Source organism: Rhinopithecus bieti, unplaced genomic scaffold, assembly GCF_001698545.2.
Source record: "Rhinopithecus bieti isolate Rb0 unplaced genomic scaffold, ASM169854v2 scaffold_13262, whole genome shotgun sequence".
NCBI lineage: Eukaryota > Metazoa > Chordata > Mammalia > Primates > Cercopithecidae > Rhinopithecus > Rhinopithecus bieti.
The window spans coordinates 2,737,383-2,761,205 of NW_016808004.1; the positions used below are offsets into that span (position 1 = coordinate 2,737,383).

At 42.5% G+C, this 23,823-nt stretch overlaps 1 protein-coding gene and 1 long non-coding RNA gene across 4 annotated transcripts in view; one reads left to right on the top strand and one right to left on the bottom strand.

Annotated features, from left to right (window-relative positions):
- The window catches only part of LOC108537510 (uncharacterized), a 69,610-nt gene extending 66,237 nt beyond the window's left edge, over window positions 1-3,373 (bottom strand). For 2 of the 3 annotated variants that reach the window (XR_001887832.1, XR_001887830.1), the window contains exon 1: window positions 3,291-3,355. This is a non-coding gene — a long non-coding RNA (uncharacterized LOC108537510). Of the gene's footprint in view, window positions 1-3,290 lie in introns of all 3 variants that reach the window. The other variant, XR_001887831.1, reaches the window with a different exon arrangement.
- ZNF609 (zinc finger protein 609) overlaps window positions 1-23,823 on the top strand; it is a 207,227-nt gene that overhangs the window by 146,149 nt on the left and 37,255 nt on the right. The gene's annotated exons all lie outside the window — the stretch shown is intronic.

Sequence of the window (23,823 nt, forward strand, 5' to 3'; positions counted from 1 at the left end):
TTCACCGTGTTAGCCAGGATGGTCTCGATCTCCTGACCTCGTGATCCGCCCATCTCGGCCTCCCAAAGTGCTGGGATTACAGGCTTGAGCCACTGCGCCCGGCCTGCTTTAAATATTTTTTTAGGGGAGAGGACACAACACTTCTACTCAATGAAGGGAAACATTTTTACAGTCCTGAGGTCATTTTTTTTTTAACACCCATTATTCTGTGAATTTGTAGGGAAGAGGTTCCAGCAGCTCAGGCTCCTTCCTATTGGTTCTCACAAAGTGTGCTTCTCTGGGTACAGGCTGCTGCTTCAGGTGAACCCAGGTGCCTTTCTCTTTGGCTTTCTTTTTCTGATCATTTTCCTTCACGTTTCAGGAAGCTATCTCGGCTCTTAGAGTGCTTAATGTGCTCAATACACACGTTAATTCTCTTGGCAAGAATCTTGCCCTTAACTTGTTTGTTTACAACAATGCCAACAGCATGCTGGGGGACACTGTAGATCTTCAGTTTTGCCATGGTAACACTTGTGGGGCATTCCTTTTTGAACAGTACCCATCCCTTGATGTCTACAATATCACCTTTCTTATAGATTCGCATATGTATGGCCAAAGAAACAACTTCATGTTTTCTTTTTTTTTTTTTTTTTTTTTTTTTTTTTTTCTTTAGACAGAGTTTTGCTCTTGTTGCCCAGGCTGGAGTGCAATGGCGCGATCTCAGCTCACCGCAACCTCTGCCTCCCAGGTTCAAGCGATTTTCCTACCTCAGCCTCCCGAGTATCTGGGATTACAGGCATATGCCACCATGCCCGGCTAATTTTGTAATTTTTTAAGTAGAGACAGGGTTTCTCCATGTTGGTCAGGCTGGTCTCCAATTCCCGACCTCAGGTGATACCCCACTTCAGCCTCTCAAAGTGCTGGGATTACAGGCATGAGCCACTGCACCCGGCCACAACTCCATATTTTCTAAAAGGCCTAGAGAACATATATTGGGTGCCTCTCTTCTTAACCTTTGTGTTTGTTGAATTACTGGAAGATGGCGGTTCCGATCGAAAAGCTCTCCATTCTTTATGTAGTAGTTGTCTTACAGTAGCACATTGCCTGCTTTTGTATGGCCTATGAGCTAAGAATAGTGTGTGTGTGTGTGTGTATATATATATATATTTTTTGAGACAGTCTTGCTCTTTCAAGACGGGAGTGCAGTGGCACAATCATGGCTCACTGCGGCCTCAGCCTACCAGGCTCAAGTAATCCTCCCACCTCAGCCTCCCAAGTAAGTAGGACCACCAGAGCATGCCACTATGCCCGGGTAGTTAAAATTATTTTTGGTAGAGACAGTGTCTTACTACGTTGCACAGGCTGATCTTGAATTCCTGGGCTCAAGCAATCCTCCCGCCTCACCTCCCAAAGTACTGGTATTACACGCATGAGCAACCACACCCAGCCTATATTTTTTAATGGTTGAAAAAAACGCAAAACCCAACAATATTTGTGAGGCATGAAAATTACATGGAATTCAAATTTCAATGTCTATAAATAAAGGGTTTTTTTGTTTGTTTGTTGTTTTATTTTATTTTATTTTTTTTTTTTTGAGACAGAGTCTTACTCTGTCACCCAGGCTGGAGTGCTGTGGTACAATCTTGGCTCACTGCAACCTGTGCCTCCTGGGTTCAAATGATTCTCCTGCCTCAGCCTCCCGAGTAGCTGGAATCACACGCCTGGCTGATTTTTTTTTTTTTTTTTTTTTTTTTTTTTTTTTTTTTTGGAGAGATGCGGTTTCGCCCTGTTGGCCAGGCTAAACTGGAACCCTTGACCCCGGGCCCCTGCCTTGGCCTCCCAAAGTACTGGAATTACAGCCATGAGCCACCATGCCTGGCTGTTGTTGTTTTATTTTGTTTTTTTTTTTTGAGATAGAATCTTGCTTTGTTTCCCAGGCTGGAGTGCAGTGGTGTGATCATGGTTCACTGCAGGCTCAAGTGATCCTCTCACCTCAGCCTCCCAGGTAGCTGGGACTACAGGCACACACCACCATGCCCAACTAATTTTTTTTGTTTTAAATTTTTTTTGTAGAGATGGGGTCTCACTTTGTTTTTCAGGCTGGTTTCAAACTCCTAGGCTCTAGCAATCGTCCTGCCTCAGCCTCACAAAGTTCTGGGATTACAAGTGTGAGCCACCATACCTGGTCCATAAATAAAGTATTGGTTTTGTTTTGTTTTGTTTTGTTTTGTTTTTCTGTAACCTTCTATTAGAAGTGAGTGTTTTGGCCGGGCGCGGTGGCTCAAGCCTGTAATCCCAGCACTTTGGGAGGCCGAGATGGGCGGATCACGAGGTCAGGAGATCGAGACCATCCTGGCTAACACGGTGAAACCCCGTCTCTACTAAAAAATACAAAAAACTAGCCGGGCGAGGTGGCGGGTGCCTGTAGTCCCAGCTACTCAGGAGGCTGAGGCAGGAGAATGGCGTAAACCCGGGAGGCGGAGCTGGCAGTGAGCTGAGATCCGGCCACTGCACTCCAGCCTGGGCGACAGAGCGAGACTCCGTCTCAAAAAAAAAAAAAAAAAAAGTTTACCAATCTCATGCCTCATATAGCCACCGCGCCTGGCCGAGAGTCTGAATGTTTAATTTTATGAAATTTAAATTTAAATAGCCATATGTTAACTACTGGCTTATGGTATTGACAGCATAGGGGCTAGATCTTTAAAATATATATACACAGACATGCATATATATATTGTGTGTGTGTGTCTGTATATACTCTGAGATGGAAAGAAGAGTAATTGTGTGGGAGTATGAAGAGGATGGGTAAGTATCTGACATCTAAACAGACCCATGGTGACTTCTGTGTACTCTGGCCCCTGTTATCCAGGAGAACATGCGGCCCTACCTCAGACTCTGTGGTTGAGCCCTTTACTTTGGTCTGTGGGCTGCAGTTTTCTCATTATCAGAGTAATAGGCTATGGTTTTGCTTAGCAGGAAGTTAGTCTGCCTGTGGTAGCTCCGCTGAGAACCTGCCCCAGCTATTCTTGATCCTCATCTGATTGCAGATCCCAGCTGTGGGTCATTATCCTTTTCACTAAAGGAAAGGGGCTCTCCATTAATCTTCTTTCATGGAAATGGTAACCTTCGTAGTTACCCTTGGTTTTTCCTGTGTAATTTTGATGTAGAAAAGTATGTGTGTGAACTGTGAAATATCTAATTTTAGATATTTGCACTGGAAAAGCAAGGTGGCATTCAGCTATTGGTTTTTCTTTCTCATATGCTATAATTAATGCCCCTTCACCTTCAGTCTTGCCCCAGGCAATACTTACCTAGAGGAGAGATGGGGCACAATAACAACCAAGCTTTCTCCACTGTTTAGCCAATTGCATACCAGCTTGAATCTGGAAGAAATAGCTCTACCAATAGCACAGTCATAAAGAGCCTAGCAGCCATTGTCTGGCACCACAAATCTTCATAGCAACAGACCACCACATGGCAACAGCAGCCACACAAAGGAAATTTTCATTAGGGAAATCAGTACCTACTTTCTCCCACCCCTCCCCCACCAAAAACAACAGCCAACAGATTCCCACCAAGCAGCTTACTCCCAGAGGATACTTTAGAGCAGTGGTGTGTTTATATACCTTTGTGGATTGTGTTATATGTCCACTGTCATACATTTAAATCCGGAAGACCTTGGGAAAAATTTCAGTCACGGGCTTTTTGAGTTCCATTTTGCAAATGGCAAAATAGACTAATCTCCAGGGGAGAGAGATATTCTCCCCTTTGTGCACGCTCACCCATCTCCTCCCTCCCCCCAAACAAAGCATAGTCAGGCAGTATATGTAGGTGACTAGGCTGTGAGCTTGCCAGATAGGTAAGGTCATTTGCAAATGAGATTCTTTTTATAGTTCAGTAACAAAACCCAGACCTATTGTTATCAAAATCATCCTGATACTTATGAATTCAGGTGAGTGATACCTAGGCAATAAATTTCTTACTGGTATTGCCTGGGATTTATCACTAGCCCTAACTAACTTAACTTTGAATTATGATTCAAAGGGGAAAAAGTCCTATTTGAGAGTCTTGGTGTTTTCTTTCTCTGTTAATAAGGTCGTTTGACTAGTCTGGGCCTTAATTTTCTTATTTGTAAAATGAGGAGGTTGGACTACATGATCTATATGGTCCTTCTAGCTCTGATATTTACAATTCTGTAATCATTTATGTGGAACAGAAGAGGGAATTGTCTGTTAGTCATTGGTTGTGATGAGATCTGCTGGAAGATGTTGAGCCCTCTGGTCTTAGTGCTTACACTGCTAAAAACAGGTCCTGGCCCTGCCCTATTTGATAAAGCTGCTGTAACAATGATAGGCAGAAGCTATTAACAAAGTTGGCAACTAGCCTTTTCTCCCATGGCAGTAGTTTCAGACTAGTTCAAGCAGAGCTTTGCTCCCAAGCTATTGCTACTGAGGCTGCTGCTGCCTCTTAATGATACCGGTGAGAACTAACTCGATTTCTCTCTTTAACTCTCTCTCTCTCTCTCTCTCTGACTACTCTATGAAACAAGGGGCTGTTCTCCACCTCTTCTGATACCTCATTATTCCATCTCCCTCAGGCTTTACAGAACAAAGAAATCACAGGGCACCAACTTTATAATTTAGGCAGCTGGAGATAATTTCCCCAGGATAGGGTGGGTAGGTAGCTGATTCCTCCTGGCATTAGGCCGCATTGCTAAATGGCCTTGTGTTTTGTCTGCCAGGCTTATGCTTTGTTAGGCCCATTCAGGCTTCTCTGTGTTTCTGTTAAATTATAGTGGTAAACCAAGCCCGTGTACTTTCAGAGGGGTAAGGGTTAGGAAAAACAAGAAAAGTATGTCATTTATAGGCCCTGCTACTCGCTAATTGCTCAAGAAATTTTTGTTTAATCTACTATCCCTGTGCTTACTCCTGCCAGATCCTTTATTTCCTTTAGTTGCTGCCTTCACGGCCTTCTCCATAGCAACAAGCTATATGACAAAAAGGCTATGGTGAGAAATTGAGCAGTCACCCCTCCCCCAGATTGTACTCTGTTTTCTCCTTAGGGTATCTAAAAGCAGCCCAAAAGACTGCTGTCAAATAATTTTCTACCCCCATTGAACTCATATTCAAATGAAACTTTTAACCCTGAACTAATTTGGTGAACAACCTGCATTCTCCTTATTTGACTCTGATTATCCCCACCTTTTGAAAATTTTCTAGATCATTCAATATACTTGAAATACCGTGCATCTTCTCATTTATGAAGCTCCCTTTTGCTTTTTAGCTTTCAGTGTATTCCTTAGAATTATGCAGAAAATCTCCTGGAGTGAAGTATGGAGAAAGAGTAGATGAAGAAGGCGGAACCCTCCCCTTTTCTGCCATGTGCTGTTGCCTTAGATGCTAGACTAGTCTGCTGCCCTAGAGATTGGGCAAGCTGCCTAAAGTATAGAACTGACCTGCATCTTGGCTAATCCTGGCGTAGCCTAATCTGTTATCCTTTGTTATCTTCCCAGTCACTTGTCTACAGGAGTCACAAACCCAAAGGTTTTGTTTTTGTTTTATATTAATAGGTCTTACTGAAAGTAATATAAACATGTACCCAAATCCTAAGTGTGCAAGTTTGCATTTTCAAAGTGAACACACCATGTGGTACCAGCACCTAGATGAGGAAACACAGTATTGCCAGAACCCCAAAACCTCTTTCATGCCTCCCTTCTAATAGCTAGCCCTTCTCCCCACCCCAGGTAACCAATCTCACCATTAATATCATAGATTAGTATTACCCATTTTGAACTTCATGTAAATAGAATCATTACAGTATGAGCTTTTTTATGTTGAGCTGTTCAACATTATGCCAGTGAGATTCATCCATATTGTTGCATGTTGTTGAACTTTGTTTATTTTTATTATAGTATTCCATTATGTGAGTATACTGCTAGTTATTCAGTTGTTGATGGGCATTTGGGTTATTTGCAGTTTGAGGCTGTTATAAAAAGCACTGCTGTGAAAATTCTTGTACATGTCTTTTTGGGACTATATATACATATATACATATTCCTATCTATCTATACTTAGAAATGGAATTCTTGAATCACAAGGTATGTGTATGATCAACTTGAATAGATATCACAAGTTTCCGGAAATGTCTAAACCAATTTACATTCCTACTTCCAATGTATTAGAATCCTGATTGCTCTACGTTCTAGCCAACACTTGACCTTATTTGTCTTTTTCATTTTAGCCATTCTGGTGGTGTGTAGTGGTATCTCATTGTGGTATTAATTTGCATTTCCCTGGTGAGTAATGAAATTGAGCATCTTTTCATGTGTTCATTGGCCATTTGGAAATCTCTTTTACAAAGTGTCTGTTCAAGTCTTTTGCCCATTTTTGGATTAGGTTGTATGTCTTTTTCTTATTGATTTATAGGAATATTCTGGTTATGAGTCCTTCATGAGATTTACGTGATATAAATATATTCTGTGTCTTGACTTTTCTGTTAATGGTGTCTTTGTCTTCATTTTTATGTAGTCTATTTTATATTTTTAAAATTCTTGTTTTTTCCTTTTATTGTTAGTGCTTTCTGTGCCCTGTTTAACAAAGTTTTGCCCATCCCAAGATAATACATTCTTCTATGTTTTTTCTGAGAACCTTGTGTGTGTATGTATATATATATATATATATACATATTTACATCCACAATGTATCTGGAATTTATTTTTGTTTAGGGTGTAAGTTGGGAGTCAAGATTCTTATTTTTTTATATGGATATCTAATTGACCCAGCACCTTACTAAAAAGACCATCCTTTCCCCCGTTGCACAGCAGTGTCACATTTGTCATAAACCAGTTAACATGTGTGGGTTTATTTATGGGTTATTTTCTGTTCCATTTATACATTTACCTGTTCTTGTGTCAATACTACATTATCTTGATAACTACAGCTTTGTAAATCTTGTTACCTAGTAGTATAAGTCTTTCAGTTTTGTTGTACTTCTTCAAGATTGCCTTGGCTTTACTTGGCCTTTTGCATTTCCATGTAAATTTTAGGATCATCTTTGTGAATTTTTATAGAAAAAAAAAGTGCTGAAATTTTGATTAGGATCTACAGATGAATTTAGAGAAGACCCAAAGTTTTATCCTTTTACTTAAGCTAGTAAACCCAGCAGTTACTGTGGGAGAATTGAGGGGAGGGGGGATCAGAGCAAGTCACTGATATCATTTGGGGATCTTGTTTAAAATGTATGTTAACTGGCCGGGCACCGTGGCTCACACCTGTAATCCCTGCACTTTGGGAGGCTGAAGTGGACAGATTGCTTGAGCCCGGGAGTTCAAGACCAGCCTGGGCAACATGGGGAAACTCTATCTCTACAAAAAGTAGAAAATTAGCCAGGCTTGGTTGCAAGCGCCTGTTATCTCAGCTACTAGGAAGACCGAGGTGGGAGGATCACCTGAGTCCAGGAAGGCTGAGGCTGCAGTGAACTGTGATTGCACCACTGCATTCCAGCCTAGGCGACAGTGAGGCCCTGTCTCAAAATAAAATAAAAAACATAAAATAAAATATTAGCTGTCTCCTGCTCCTATTCTGAATCAGCAAGTTCAAGATGGAGCTTGGAACCAGGTGCAGTGGCTCACACCTGTAATCTCAGCACTTTAGGAGGCTAAGGCGGAAGGATCATTTGAGCCCAGGAGTTTGAAACCAGCTTGGCCAACATAGTGAGACCTGTCTTTATTTAAAAATTAAATAAACAAGATGGAGCTTGGACATGCTTATTGTAAAAAATGCTCCCCAAGAAATTATGGTTTGCTGCCATCACCACTGTTCTCCACCAACCCTATCTGCGAACCACTTAGACTGCAGTCTAGCAGCAATTCAGTAAGGCTAGTTAAGGTAAAATCTGACTGATTTAATCACCACCACATCTGCCTTTGGGGCTGTATTAGTTTCCTAGGCAGCTGTAACAATGTACCAAAAACTGAGTACCTTAAAACAACAGAAAGTTATTATTTCACAGTTCCTGAGGCTAGGCGTCTGAGATCAAGGTGTTGGCAGGACCATCTGTCTCCTGAAGCTCTAGGGAAGAATCCTTCTTTTCTTCTGTCTGCTCTTTGCTGGCAATCTGTGGTGTTCCTTGGCCTTGTAGCTGCATCATTCCAGTCACATGGCTGTCTTCCCTCTGTGCATATCTGTGTCCAAATTGCTCCATTTTATAAGGACACCAGTCACTGGATTAGGGCAGACCCTGATGACCTTATCTTGATATCTTGATTGCCTCTGTAAAGACCCTATTTCCAAGGCCAGGCGCAGTGGCACAAGCCTGTAATCCCAGCACTTTGGGAGGCCAAGACGGGCGGATCACGAGGTCAGGAGATCAAGACCATCCTGGCTAACCCGGTGAAACCCCGTCTCTACTAAAAAATACAAAAAAACTAGCCGGGCAACGTGGCGGGCGCCTGTAGTCCCAGCTACTCAGGAGGCTGAGGCAGGAGAATGGCGTAAACCCAGGAGGCGGAGCTTGCAGTGAGCTGAGACCCGGCCACTGCACTCCAGCCTGGGCAGCAGAGCGAGACTCCATCTCAAAAAAAAAAAAAAGACCCTATTTCCAAATAAGGTCATTGCTGAGGTACTAGGGGTTAGAACTTCAATATACCTTTTTTTGGCAGGGGAAGGGTGGGACAGGACACAGTTCAACTCATAAAAGGGGCAAATGCAAATTTCAGAATAATTATTGTCACAAGTTGGAGAGAGATTTTCTAGAAATGTGCATTATAATGACAGACATTGCTTCCCAAATTCAATCTGAGTAGATCATCCACCCTCTGACCCCAACTGTTACTGGGTTGAGTTCCTCTTTTTTTTTTTTTTTTTTTGAGTCTTGCTCTGTCGCCCAGGCTGGAGTGCAGTGGCGCGATCTTCACTCACTGTAACCTCTGCCTCCTGGGTTCAAGCGATTCTTTTGTCTCAGCCTCCTGAGTAGCTGCGACTACAGGTGCCCACCACCACACCCAGCAAATTTTTGTGGGGTTTTTTTTTTGTTTTTTTTTTTTTTTTGAGATGGAGTCTTGCTCTGTCACCCAGGCTGGAGTGCAGTGGCCGGATCTCTGCTCACTGCAAGCTCCGCCTCCCGGGTTTACGCCATTCTCCTGCCTCAGCCTCCCGAGTAGCTGGGACTACAGGTGCCCACCACCTCGCCCGGCTAGTTTTTTGTATTTTTTAGTAGAGACGGGGTTTCACCGTGTTAGCCAGGATGGTCTTGATCTCCTGACCTCGTGATCCGCCCGTCTCGGCCTCCCAAAGTGCTGGGATTACAGGCTTGAGCCACCGCGCCCGGCTGTCATTTTTTTTTTAATAGAAACAGGGTTTCACCATGTTGGCCAGGATGGTGTTGATCTCCTGACCTCATGAGCCACCGCACCCGGCCTCCTCTGTCTTTTTTTAATCTATTTATTTATTTTACTTTTTGTAGAGCTGGAATCTCACTGTGCTGCCCTGGCTGGTCTCACTCTGTTGCCCTAGCTGGTTCAAGCAATTCTCTTGCCTCAGCCTCCCGAGTAGCTGGGATTACAGGCATGCACCACCGCACCTGGCTAGTTTTATATTTTTAGTAGAGACGGGGTTTCTCCATGTTGAGGCTGGTCTCGAACTCCTGACCTCAGGTGATCCACCCGCCTCGGCCTCCCAAAGTGCTGGGATTACAGGCGTGAGCCACTACACCCGGCCTGCACTTGTGCTTTCTTTGGGTCCTCGAATCCCAGAAGATCTCAGAATTAAGGGTTTAGGGTTTTTGTTTTCCCTCCATCCCAGACTTGAAGGTGGACAAATTTGAAGACACCATTTTCTTTAGCAGGAGTTTCCATATTTTGCTGCCCATTAGAGTGTGGGAGTAGGACTTTTTAAAATCCCAATCTCCACACCTCACCCAATTAGATTGGATCAGAATAACTGTGGGTGGCAGCTAGGTGTCAGTATTTTTTTAAGGGTCTCCAGAGGCTTTGAACATTTTTACAAACTATCCCAAATTGCTTATTGGATCACCTGAGAGATTTATACTTAGACTACTAATAAAAGAACTCCTGGATAACGTATACATTCTCTTTGGAAGTATCCTCTCTAAAGGAACAGTAACCAAATTTCTGCCTTTAGGTTTCTGGTTTTGGAAGACTCGTACATGATTTGACCCTTCCTTATAGTCAGATCCATGAATGGAGGATGAATAGTTTGCCAGGAGAAGTAGGATAAAAACCTGGAGATGTTGCTGTTAATCTGATTGGAGGTTCTGCCTACATGACATTTGGTAGGGCATAAGTATTTATAGCATGGCAAAAGCATTCTGTCTAATAATTTGCATTGCAGCAACAAATTTGGAGCTAAAATACAGGTTTTGGTTTTGTTTTATTTTTTTGAAACAGAGTCTCATTCTGTCACCCAGGTTGGAGTGTAGTGGTGCAGTCATGGTTCACTGCAGCCTCCAACTCCTGGGCTCAAGCAACCCTCTCACTTCAACTTCTCAAGTAGCTGGAACCACAGGCGTGTACCACCATGTCTGGCTAACTTTTTTTTTCTTTTGTAGAGACTGGGTCTTGCTATGTTGACCAGACTGGTTTCGAACTCCTGGCCTCAAGTGATCTTCCTGCCTCAGTCTCCCAAAGTGCTGGGATTACAGGCGTGAGCCATCACGCCCAGCCAGTATGATAGTTAAAATCAACCGTCGGGTCCGTGCGGCCGACGCGGACGCGCCCAGGGCGCGGTGAGCCAGCCAGATGACAAGCCTATAATCCCAGCACTTTGGAGGGCCGAGACGGGCGGATCACGAGGTCAGGAGATAGAGACCATCCTGGCTAACACGGTGAAACCCCGTCTCTACTAAAAAAAATACAAAAAACTAGCCAGGCGAGGTGGCGGGCGCCTGTAGTCCCAGCTACTCGGGAAGCTGAGGCAGGAGAATGGCGTGAACCCGGGAGGCGGAGCTTGCAGTGAGCCCAGGTTGCGCCACTGCACTCCAGCCTGGGTGACAGAGCAAGACTCCATCTAAAAAAAAAAAAAAAAAAAAAAAAACAGTTTGGCCAGACACAGTGACTCACATTTGTCATCCTAGCACCTTGGGAGGCCAAGGTGGGAGGATTACTTGAGCCCAGGAGGTCAAGACCAGCCTGTGCAACATTATGAGACCTCTTCTCTACCAAAACTCAAAAAAATTAGCCAGGCAAGTGGCACAGTCCCACAGTCCCAGCTACGTAGGAGGCTGAAGCGGGAGGCTCTCTAGAGTCCAGGAGATCGAGGCTGCAGTGAGCTCTGATTGTGCCACTGCACTCTAGCCTGGGTGACAGAACAAGACCCTGTCTCAAAAAATTATTATTATTAAGAATGGTTTTCATTTTCTGTAAATCTAAATTTTTTTAAGTGGTTTTCAGATAACAGCTGTTCACCAATCTAAGAAGAAAATCTTAGCTAGTACGTAACCACAGATGGTTCTAATTTTTTCTAGTTTCTTCATTTCTGGAGGCAACTCACTCTTGGAAGTTTCCGAATATATTTACCCTTTCCCTACATCTCTGGTTTGAACTTTCATCCTGGAGGAAATAGTGCTCATAAATGCACATAATCTCTAATCACATGTCAAAGTTAATTATTAGACAGTAACATACCAGAGATCAGCTGTGGAAGGAAACAATTTCTACATTCTCCCAGCTGAGGCTTCTGCAGAGGTAGTAGCATGTAGAGTTCCATACCAGCCTTCCTCACGGGCATCCTCTTGCAACTGTCCCTCAGCTCTCAGTCCTACCAATTTCCTGCAACATTCCTTGCTGCAGGCAAGATGCAGCTCTGCTTATGGGTTTCCAGAAACTGTAATTTATTTACTTTCATATGATCTGTTTCTCCACCTCAACCTCTAAGAGAACTAGAAAACTGGAGTGGGAAAACTTTAGAAAACTACTAGTATTGACTGGGAGTTGAGGTATTTGTTGTAGCTGCGTCCTCCTCCTTGCCCTTACGCCGAACATCAGTAAACAAATATGTCTGTCATTCTCCTTTAGAAATAAAAATAGAAACTACATAGACATCATTAACAGGTTTTTGATCATTTAGTGGTGGTTAAAAGGACCTTTGGCTGTTATAAGAGGTCTAGAGAGATTAAAGAGGACTTTACTAGGAAAGCAAAGAGAAGACCATAACTGAAGGCATATTCAACTTCTAGAGAATAGGACCAAATTGAACAATAATTTGGCACCAGTGTGTCAGCAACAATTATTAATGTTTATTGTTAACTATTTCTACTAGCACTGGACATTAGGCTTAACACGTACTGTTTTTCTGACCAAGCTAAGGAAATACAATTTTCAAGGGAGGGAACAAGGTAACAAAGTAGGTCAGGTGTGGTGGCTCATGCCTATAATCCCTGAACTTTGAAAGGCTGAGGCAAGAGGATCACTTGAACCCAGGAGTTTTAGTCCAAACTGGGCAACATAGCAAGACTCTTTCTCTATCAAAAAAAATTTTTTTTAATTAGATGGACATGGTAGTATGTACCTGTAATCCCAGCTACTCAGGAAACTTAGATGGGAGGATCACCTGAGCCCAGGAGGTCATGGCTACAGTGAGCCATGATCTTGCCAGTATACTCTAACCTGGGCAACAGAGCAAGACCCTGTCTCAAAATACATGTGGGGACAAGCTTTTTATTTGTATTATTTATTTGTTTTAAACAACAACATCTTATCTAAGACAAATTTTTTTAAAAAGAGGAAAAGTATAAAGAAAAAGAAGGACAGGGCCAGTGGCTCACACCTATAATCCCAGCACTTTGGGAGGCCTAGGTGGGAAGACTGCTTTAAGCCAAATTCAAGACCAGCCTGGGCAACATATAGCAAGACCTCATCTCTACAAAAAAGTTTTTTTAAAAGTATCTGGGCATGGTGGTGTGCGCCTCTAGTGCTTGCTACTCAGGAAGGTGAGGAGGAGGGAGGATCACTTGAGCCAAGGAGTGTGAGGTTACAGTGAGCTATGATCGCATCACTGCACTCCAGTCTAGGTGACAGAGCGAGACCCTGTGTCAATAAAAAACAAATAAAAGAAAAATAATAAAAAGAATCAGGGGTCATTAAAATATAACAGATGATGAATCTGGTGTCTACATACCTAGTTATGCCTTTACCAGAGCTTCTGCCTTGATATGTGAGTCTGAGGGTTCAACTGTAAATTGCAGAAAATGCATAAAATGCATACCAAAGGACCGTTGCTGAGTCTTGTATGTAAGTCCAAAGTGGATGCTATGCAAATGACCTGCAGTGCCATCCATAGATGGTGGGCAAAATTGATGGATGAGCTCTTGATCCAGTGGGTAGCTTTGTTTTTATTATACATGTCTTTGGACCAGGCAATCATCTACTAAGTCACATTATAATAAGAGGAGGAATACGAATGCTTAAAACACTTTGTTAGCTACCCTTACTGTGCTTTGAATTCAAAGCATAATTTCAGAGAGAATGAGCTATATCTTCTCCTAAATTTTATCTTTCTTTCCTTCTTTCCTTCCTTCGTTCCTTCTTTTTTTTTTTTTTTTTTTTTTTTTTGTCAGGGTCTTGCTCTGTTACCCAGGCTGGAGTGCAGTGGTGCAGTCTTGGCTCCATGGCAACCTCCATCTCCTGAGCTCAACATATCCTCCTACCTCAGCCCTCTAAGTAGCTGAGACTACAGGCATGTGCCACCATGCTCAGCTAACTTTTCTATTTTTTGTAGAGATGGGGTCTCACCATGTTACATAGGCTGGTGCTGAACTCCTGGGCTCAAGTGATCTGCCTGTCACAGCCTCCCAAAGTGCTGGGATTACAGGCGTGAGCCATTGCGCTCAGCCTCCTACATCTTCTGCCCCACAACTAGCAACTGTTTTTTCCTCTGATTTTTTTTTCAATTTTTGAAATTATTTTATGATTTAAAAGTAATGCCTGATTTTTTAGCTATGACACCAAAAGCATAGGGCAACAAAGAAAAATTAGATAAATTGTATTTCATCAAAATTAATAACTTTTGTTTATCAAAAGATACTACCAAGAGAATAAAGACAGAATGAGATAAAATATTTGCAAATCATATATCTGATAAGTGATTAATATCTAGAATAAAGAACTCCTACAGATCGACAATAAAAACCCAAACAACCGAATTCAAAAACGGGCATAAGACTGGAATAGACATTTTGCCAAAGAAGATATCTAAATGACCAATAGGTCATGAAAAGATGCTCAGAATCATTAGTTATAAGGGAAATGAACACAAAAATCATGATGAGTTACTACTTCACACCTACTAGGATGGCTGTTATCAAAAATATGGAAAATAAAAAGTGTTCAAGAGGATTTGGAGAAATTGGAACCCTTGTGAATTGTTGGTTGGAACATAAAATGGGTACAAGCCATTGTGGAAAACAGTTTGGTGGATCCTCCAAAAAGCTAAACAGAATTAACATATGATCCAGCAATTTTACTCCTAGGTATATACTTAAAAAAATGGAAAACAGATGTTCACACAAAAACTTGTATGTGAATATATGGCAATATTATTCACAATATTCAGGAGGTGGAAATAACCCAAGTGTCCATCAACAGATGAATGGATAAACAAAATGTGGTATAGTCATACAATTGAATATTATTCAGCAATAAAAAAGTAATGAAAGTTGGCACAGTGATTCATGCCTCTAATCCCAGCACTTTGGGTGGCTGAGATGGGAGGATCACTTGAGCCCAGGAATTCAAGACCAGCCTGGGCAACATAGTGAGACTGCATCTCTAGAAAAACATAGAAAAAATGGGCCAGGCATGGTGGCTTACGCCTGTAATCATAGCACTTCAGGAGGCTGACGCGGATGGCTCAGCTGAGGTCAGGAGTTTGAGAGCAGCCTGGCCGACATGGCGAGACCCCATCTTTGCTAAAAATACAAAAAAAATTAGCCAGGCGTGGTGGTGCATGCCTGTAACCCCAGCTACATGGGAGGCTGAGGAAGAAGAATCGCTTGAACCTCAGAGGGGTGGAGGTTGCAGTGAGCCAAGATCGTGCCAACGCACAATGGAAACGTCTGCACAATGGAAACGAGACTCCATCTCAAAAAAAAAAAAAAAAACTGGGCACAGTGGCTCATGCCTGTAATCCTAGCACTTTGGGAGGCCGAGACAGGTGGATCACTTGAGGTCTGGAATTCAAGACCAGCCTGGCCAACATGATGAAACCTCATCTCTACTAAAAATACAAAAAATTAGCTGGGCATGCTGACACACGCCTGTAGTCCCAGCTACTCGGGAGGCTGAGGCAGGAGAATCGCTTGAACCTGGGAGGCGGAGGTTGCAGTGAGTCGAGAGCGTGCCATGGCGCTCCAGCCTGGATGACAGAGGGAGACTCTGTCAAAAAAAAAAAAAAAAAAAATCAATGAGGTATGGTGACACATGCAGTGATAAACTCATTATCACTGTATAGGATGTTGTCAGTTAGGCTTACTCAGTACTCCCAGCTACTCAGGAGGCTGAGGCAGGTGGATTGCTTGAGCTATGATCACACCACTGCCATCCAGCCTGGAGGACAAAGTGAGACCCTGTCTCTAAAAACAAAAAGAGTGAAGTTCTGATATATGCTACAATGTGGATGAACCTTGAAAATACATGTTAAATGAAATAAGCCAGTCACGAAAGGACAAATGATGTATTTTTCCACTTAGGTACCTAGAATGGATACATTTATATAGACGAAGAATATTAAGGGTGAATATTAAGGGTGGTGGGGAGCATAGGGAATGGAAAATTACTGCTTAATGGCTACAGAGTTTCTATTTCAGGTGATGAAAAAGTTTCAGATATTGTGATGGTTCAAAAGAAAAAAGTAATAATTTTTATTGTTGAAAATTTAGGAGACAAAGCAAAGTCAAAATTCACCAAGAGGAAAAGAATAAATTACCCAGAGATAATCACTGTTTGAATTTTATATTATACATATATTTTTGTTGCTTATATTTGTATTTTTTATATTTTTAACAATTGGACTCTCCTTTATATATTTCAATCTTCTTTTTAGATATATTCTGTAACACTATTCCCATATATTAACTCCCTGAATTTTTTTTTTTTTTTTTGAGACGAGTCTGTTCAGTCGCCCAGGCTGGAGTGCAGTGGCCGGATCCAGCTCACTGCAAGCTCCGCCTCCGGGTTTACGCCATTTCCTTGCCTCAGCCTCCGAGTAGCTGGGACCCAGGGCGCCCGCCACGTCGCCGGCTAGTTTTTGTATTTTGTAGGACGGGGTTTCACCATGTTAGCCAGGATGGTCTTGACTCTCCTGACCTCGTGATTACGCTCTCGGCCTCCCAAAGTGCTGGTCAGGCTCTTGGCCACCGGCCGGCCTCCTCCTGTAATTTTTCAATAACTACCGTCCGTATTCCATGTTAAGGATGTATCATAATGGGATTAGTCACTATATTCTTTTTTATGGTTTAAAAAAAGATACTTCTTAAATTTCCTTACATACTTTCTTCAAGGCTGAGCTTTATTTTTTCATCTCATAAGTCATCCCTACAAAAGGGGCACATTGTGTGTTTCATAATACCTTGCAGCTTTGGACTTTTCGGTGTTTGTGCCCAACTCCCTTTTTTCTCTTTTTATCTCTTGTTGGCATTTTGCCTACTTGGACATTTTCTCTTTGCTTCTTCGGCCTGTTCTATGTGTCTTTCACTTTTACCCACTAGTATGTGCTTTTATTGCTGCATCTGTTTCTTTTCTGGTGAGTACAGGTCAAAAGTAAATCAATATCTGTTTTCAGCCAAAATAACCTACTCAGGTGTGATGGTCTTTTGCTTAGTCCACAATTTTATTCTCAAGTGCAGTGCATAGGACTTTAGTGTTTTACTGAAATCGAGCTCCTGGAACCAGAAAGTGTAATCTTATCTGGTGAGGCAGCATAGTTAAAAATATGTGTAAGGCTTACAGTAGGCTTACACGGTATCTCACACTGTTTGCGAGCCAGACAGTGAGGACTCGCTTGGGTGCCTAGTTTAGACCAGACTGGGCAACATGCACCTTGTCCCTACTGAACTAACATAAAAATTAGCAGGCATGGTGTCTTACCTGTGTCCCAGGGTATTTGGAGGCTGGATGGGAGGATCTGCTTGAGGGCCAGAAAGTTTGAGGTTGCAGTGAGCTATATCCTGCCTCCAGCCTGAGCAACAGAGTGAGACTTACCTCACACCAAACCCCCCATACAGGCTTTAGTTTAGATGTCATATGTGTGGTTGGGGTTAGATTGCGTCGGTGGTGATCGTGTATTTAGCTTATAACATTGGACAGATTGCTCTGAGGTTCCAGTTCCTCGTCTGTAAATGGTTCATAATTATCTTTAGAGCTGCATGAGAGATTAAATAGGAAGATTATATATAGAAGTTTGCTAAGCACAATAAGTTGTCTGCATTATTTGGAATACGTCTGACCACCACCCCTACCAAAAAAAAAAAAAAAATTAGGGAGCACCAATATCTAACCCTTGTATCTGGGATAAGCATCCTTTGTTTCATTAGGACTGAGAACCTCTTCACATTTCTAGTGGCTGGTTTATGTTGGAGTCTGAATCTTATGAGTGGCCAGATTCAGTGTGTAGTTAACAGTTAAGGTCTAGGCTTGTTTATTGTTCATTTCATAGTGGAGGAGGAGATGCGTACTTCTGCAAGTTACGCCAAATTTTGTTCTGGCAGCAAAAAGCATAAAATAAGAGACAGAATTTGAATGCTCAGGCTTTCATTGGGCAAATTCTGACATACTTTTTTTTTTTTTTTTTTTTTTTCTTGGACGGAGTCATCGCTCTGTTTGCAGTAGGTGGATCTCTGGTCACTGCGAGAGTCAAATCCCGGGTTCACGCCTTTCTCCTGCCTCAGTCTCCCGAGTAGCTGGGACTACAGGCGCCCGCCAGGTCGCCCGGCTAGTTTTTTGTATTTTTAGTAGAGACGGGGTTTCACCATGTTAGCCAGGATGGTCTTGATCTCCTGACCTCGTGATCCGCCCGTCTCGGCCTCCCAAAGTGCTGGGATTACAGGCTTGAGCCACCGCGCCCGGCCGACAATTACTTTTAAATGTAAGCGCACTGAAGTCAAATATCTATAGTGAGTTTGGTCTTTATAGTGACTTATCCCCTAGATGAATTTTGAGGAAAAATAAAATAAAATTGTTGTAAATTAAATGAAGCTTCAGAAAGATAGGACTCAATTTAGTCATATTGGTGGTTTTTAAAAAGTTCAAAATCTTTACATTGTATTTTAATGCCATAAACTCATTATCACTGTGTAGGATATTGTCAGTTAGGCTTACTAACGCTTCTTCTCCACCCCCCAACACACACAAATCATATATCTGATTTAAATCAGAACTCTGTCTCACACAAACTCACACTCTCTCACACACACACATGCACACACCCATGCTGCTGGAAATTTGGGGAACCACACTGGGTTGAGAATCAGAAAGTAACTGAGATTCTTATCTTTGGAAGGAAAGGTAAGTAAGCAGCTGAGGAGTTCCTATTCTTCTGTCAGCTCATCAGCCAGAGATGAGATCTGGTGCTTCTCCAAACCCTGCCTGGGTTAAACCAGTATTAGGGTTATTTATTCTGTTCAGTACTTACTGAGTACCTGCTAAGTATTTAGATAGAGAAAAGACAAATGTATAGATAGATGTTACATCTTCTAATAAAGCATCATTTTATGGGAGAGGGGTTGCTTTTATTTTGTACATGAATACATGAAGTGGCACAACATTCAAAAGAGATGAAAAGGATAGGCAGTAAAAGTAAGTCTTCTTTCCCTGTCCCTAGCCCACCTAGTTCCTCTACCTTGAGGCAACTACAGTTATAATTTCAAAGTATAATTTTAATATTTTTTAAATATTTTAATATTTTAAAAATCAGAACATTTATCTAGGAATAGAATAATATATCAGGCATAGGGACACACTTTGACACATCACATAAGAAATTAGGTAAAGAGCCAGGTATATTGTGGCATGTACCAACTACTTGGTAAACTGAGGCAGGAGGCTCACTTGATTCCAAAAGTTCAAGTCCAGCCTAGGCAACATGGTGAGAACCCATCTCAAAAAAAAAAAAAAAAAAGTGTAGCCCACGCCTGTAATCCTAGCACTTTGGGAGGCCCAAAGTGGGCAGTTTGCCTGAGCTCAGTAGTTCAGGACCAGCCTGGGCAACACAGTGAAACCCCATCTCTACTAAAATACAAAAGGGAAAAAAAAAAAGAAAATTAGCCAGGCGCCGCGGCATGCACCTGTAGTCCCAGCTACTCGGGAGGCTGAGACAGGAGGTGGAGGTTGCAGTGAGCCAAGATCTTACTGCTGCACTGCAGCCTGGGCAACAGAGTGACGTTCCAACTCCAAAAAAAAAAAAAAAAAATGTAAAAAAAAGAAAATAGGTAAAGTAAGTCATTAATTTCTAAATCAAATAAATTCAGTCATGACAGACAACATAAAATTTGTATGTGGAAGTCTTGGGGCTTAAGAGAGGATAAAAGTTAGGGCCGGGCGCGGTGGCTCAAGCCTGTAATCCCAGCATTTTGGGAGGCCAAGACAGGCGGATCACGAGGTCAGGAGATCGAGACCATCCTGGCTAACACTGTGAAACCCCGTCTCTACTAAAAAATACAAAAAAAAAAAAATAGCTGGGCGAGGTGGCGGACGCCTGTAGTCCCAGCTACACAGGAGGCTGAGGCAGGAGAATGGCGTAAACCTGGGAGGCGGAGCTTGCAGTGAGCTGAGATCCAGCCACTGCACTCCAGCCCAGGCGACAGAGCAAGACTCCGCCTCAAAAAAAATAAAATAAAATAAAAGTTAGATTAACATTAAAAGAAGGTATGGAAAATCTGTAGACAAAACAGTACCTATACTTTAGCAGGGCAGCCAGTGAATCAGAAATGTGTTAAAGGGAAAGAGGTCCTCTCTTTAGATCCAATAACTGTGTCTTTAGCATCTCAACCTTCTGAAAGTAAGAAGCTGAGGAGTTAGAGGTAGCTAGAGGGAGAGACCAGACCATCCCTTTGCACAGAATATTCAAAAAGGAGTCTGTAGAACTTTGAGAAAAAGCTTGCCGAGTGTACATCTTCACCTAAGACTAGAATAGCTAATGTGATTGTGAAATAGAATATTTATTTAGTGTATAAGTTTTGTGTTGCTGGGTGGGGGGCAGGATCCTTTGTCATTTATTTAAAAGTAATATAAAATTATAAAAATACTGTTTGGTACTGGCCCGGGAGAACCGATTTGGCAGTCCAGAAGAAGTCTGGATTTATAAGCACACCAATGGAGATGGGAAGATTTTTTTAGTAATAGTTTTAAGGAAACTCGTAAGGAGGGAATAAGTTGATTTACAGACCCATCTCAAACTATCTGTAAACATGTATATACATATATACACATGAACATCTTAACTTTATGTAAGCCCGGTCCTGTTTACTTTCAAATGGACTGGTATGAAAAGAAATTATACCTTGTTGCATTTTTTGTCATGTAGTCCCAAGTAGGCAGCTTTGCTTCCTAAGATTTGTGGGGTGGTTTCTTCATATTTGCTTTGTATATGAGAGCTCATTTTCAGGAAGTTTTATAACCGAAATATCTTCAAATACATATATGCAAATAATACCACAAAATAGCATGTCATAAGAGCCCTACTAATGATACAGTCAGCAGATGCCATATAATTGTGAACTGAAAGAGATCACTTCTGGCTAAATTATAAAGCTTAGTTCATTTTCAGCTTTTCCTGAAAAGGTGACTCTAGGTAAAAGTCAGCTGAGCAGACCACAACAGCTCTTGTTCATCTTGGTTATTTTAAACTAGGAAACCAGGTAACTGTAGTAGATGCCTGCTATTATGAGGGATTAGATAGGAGCAGTGAGCCCATTGCTCAACTCCTGTTCAGTGTGGGGGTTCCCCAGCCAGTTAATCATGGGTATCAGAGGGCAAACACTGTGACAGGAGCTGTCAGGAGGACTATACAAAGAGAAAGCATTCTTTTTTATTATTATTATTATACTTTAAGTTCTAGGGTACATGTGCACAATGTGCAGGTTTGTTACATATGTATACATGTGCCATGTTGGTGTGCTGCACCCATTAACTCGTCATTTACATTAGGTATATCTCCTAATGCTATCCCTCCCCCCTGAGAAAGCATTCTTGACACAGCAAAGACATGAGGTGACCTAGAGGTTTGTAAGCCACTCTGGCAGCTACAGCTGAGGGAGCAGGTCTGGTTAGAGATTTCTCACAGGTATTCTCCAGACCCAAACACAGTTTTATATAGATTGCTCCCCTCTTGGGAAGGAAGCACGGTTTTGTTTCTATTCACGTGTTATGTATTATCTCTCTCACTATCTCATTAACCAATATTGTCACCACCATCCCCAACTCTGTGTACTAAATTTTGTTGTTCAGAAATTTAAAAAAAATTTAAAACATGAAATCGGAGAGCCCAGTTTACATTTTTCTTTTATTTATTTATTTATTTACTTGGAGACCAGGTCTCTCTCTGTCACCCACGCTGGAGTGCAGTGGTGTGATCGCAGCTCACTGCAACCTCCGCCTATTCTCATGCCTCGGCATCCTAAGTAGCTGGAATTACAGGCAAGCCAACACACCTGACTAAATTTTGTATTTTTGGTGGAGATGGGGTTTCACCATGTTGCCCAGGCTGGTCTCCAATTCCTGGCCTCAAGTGATCCGCCCACCTCGGCCTCCCAAAAGTGCTCAAATTGCAGTCATGAGCCACCATGCCCAGCCTTATTTTTATTTTATGTAATTTTTTTTAGCTGGGACTACAGGCACACACCACCATGCCTGGCTAATTTTTTTTTTTTCAAACAGGGTCTCACTGTTTTTTGTTTTTTGTATTTTTAGTAGAGACGAGGTTTCACCATGTTGGCCAGGCTGGTCTCCAACTCCTGACCTTAGGTGATCCGCCTGCCTCGGCCTCCCAAAGTGTTGGGCTTATAGGCGTGAGCCACCACGCCCAGCTGGCATATGTTCTTATAAATGTATATTATATATATTATTGTTTTGTTTTCATATATTTTATTTTGCTTATTTAGTATTATGTTATAGATATCATTCTGGGTCTCACTGTGTCACCCGGGCTGGAGTGCAGTTCACTGCAGCCTTGGCCTCCCAGGCTCAGCCACTCTCGCCACCTCAGCCTTCCAAGTAGCTGGGACTACAGGCACGTACCACCACACCTGGCTACTTTTTGTATTTTTTGTAGATACAGGGGTTTCGCCATGTTACCTAGGCTGATCTCAAACTCCTAGGCTCAAACAATCCTCCCACCTTGCCCTCTCAAAGTGCTGAGACTACAGGTGTGAATCACTGTGCCTGGCCAACACCTGACTAATGTTTAAAAAATTTTAGGTCGGGCGCGGTGGCTCAAGCCTGTAATCCCAGCACTTTGGGAGGCCAAGACGGGCGGATCACGAGGTCAGGAGATCGAGACCATCCTGGCTAACACGGTGAAACCCCGTCTCTACTAAAAAATACAAAAAACTAGCCGGGCGAGGTGGCGGGCGCCTGTAGTCCCAGCTACTCGGGAGGCTGAGGCAGGAGAATGGCGTGAACCCGGGAGGCGGAGCTTGCAGTGAGCTGAGATCTGGCCACTGCACTCCAGCCCCGGCGACAGAGTGAGACTCCGTCTCAAAAAAAAAAAAATTTTAGAGATGGAGCCTTACTGCGTTTCCCAGGCTCATCTTCAACTCCTGGACTCAAGCAGTCCTCCTGCTTCAGCCTCCCTAAGTAGTTGGGACTACAGGTGCGAGCTCCCACACCTAGTTCAGTTTACATGTTTCTATCATTAGGACATATTACCTAAGATACTGCAAGTCTGGGCTGGTCTGAGTGCAGTGGTGTTTACAACTAATTGATCACAACCAGTTACAGATGTCTTTGTTCCTTCTCTAATCCCATTGCTTCACTTGACTAACCTTTAAAAATAAATAAAAAGATACTGCAAGTGTGTACAGAATGTGCACTGTGGCTCTTCCTGGACAGGGCATCCAGCTCTGTGCCCTATTTGGAAACCAGGGCTTCCATCTGGCTCCGGATGCCTGATAGGACAGAGCTGAAGATAGCTACTATAAAATATGTTCAACAGTAATTTTATTTTAAAACCATCTCTGGAGACTTGTTACTTGTCTTTAAAGAACCCCTTATTTCCTTAGGCAGATTAGGATATTCATTACCCTATGCATCTTTGTGATCTTTTGGATTGTTAGAGGTAAGCCTTGCGGTGATAATGTCTTCTGTTTTACATTAGAGTTTTGTCCCCCTCATTCTGGATTATAACCTTCCTGGAAGCACCGGGCGCAGTGGCTCACACCTGTACTCCTAGCACTTTGGGAGGCCGAGGCGGGTGGATTGCCTGAGTTCAGGAGTTTGAGAACACACTGGGCAACACAGTGAAACCCCCTCTCTACTAAAAATACAAAAAATTAACTAGGCGTGGCGGCGTGCACCTGTAGTCCCAGCTACTCAGGAGGCTGAGGCAGGAGAATTGCTTGAACCGGGGAGGCGGAGGTTGCAGTGAGCCAAGATCGTGCCACTGCACTCCACCCTGGATGACAGAGAGAGACTCCGTCTCCAAAAAAATTAAATAAATAAAAAATAAACTTCCTAGAAGCAAAGACACATTTATTCAGCCCCACTCCCCCAACCCCTAAACAAACACACAAGTAGAATATAGCTTTGAATAGTAGCTCCTTGCAGATTGAATGAGAAACTACTAGAGGTTGCATTATCTGTTATTTTAGTTTCTTTTTTTCTTTTTTTTTTTTTTTTTT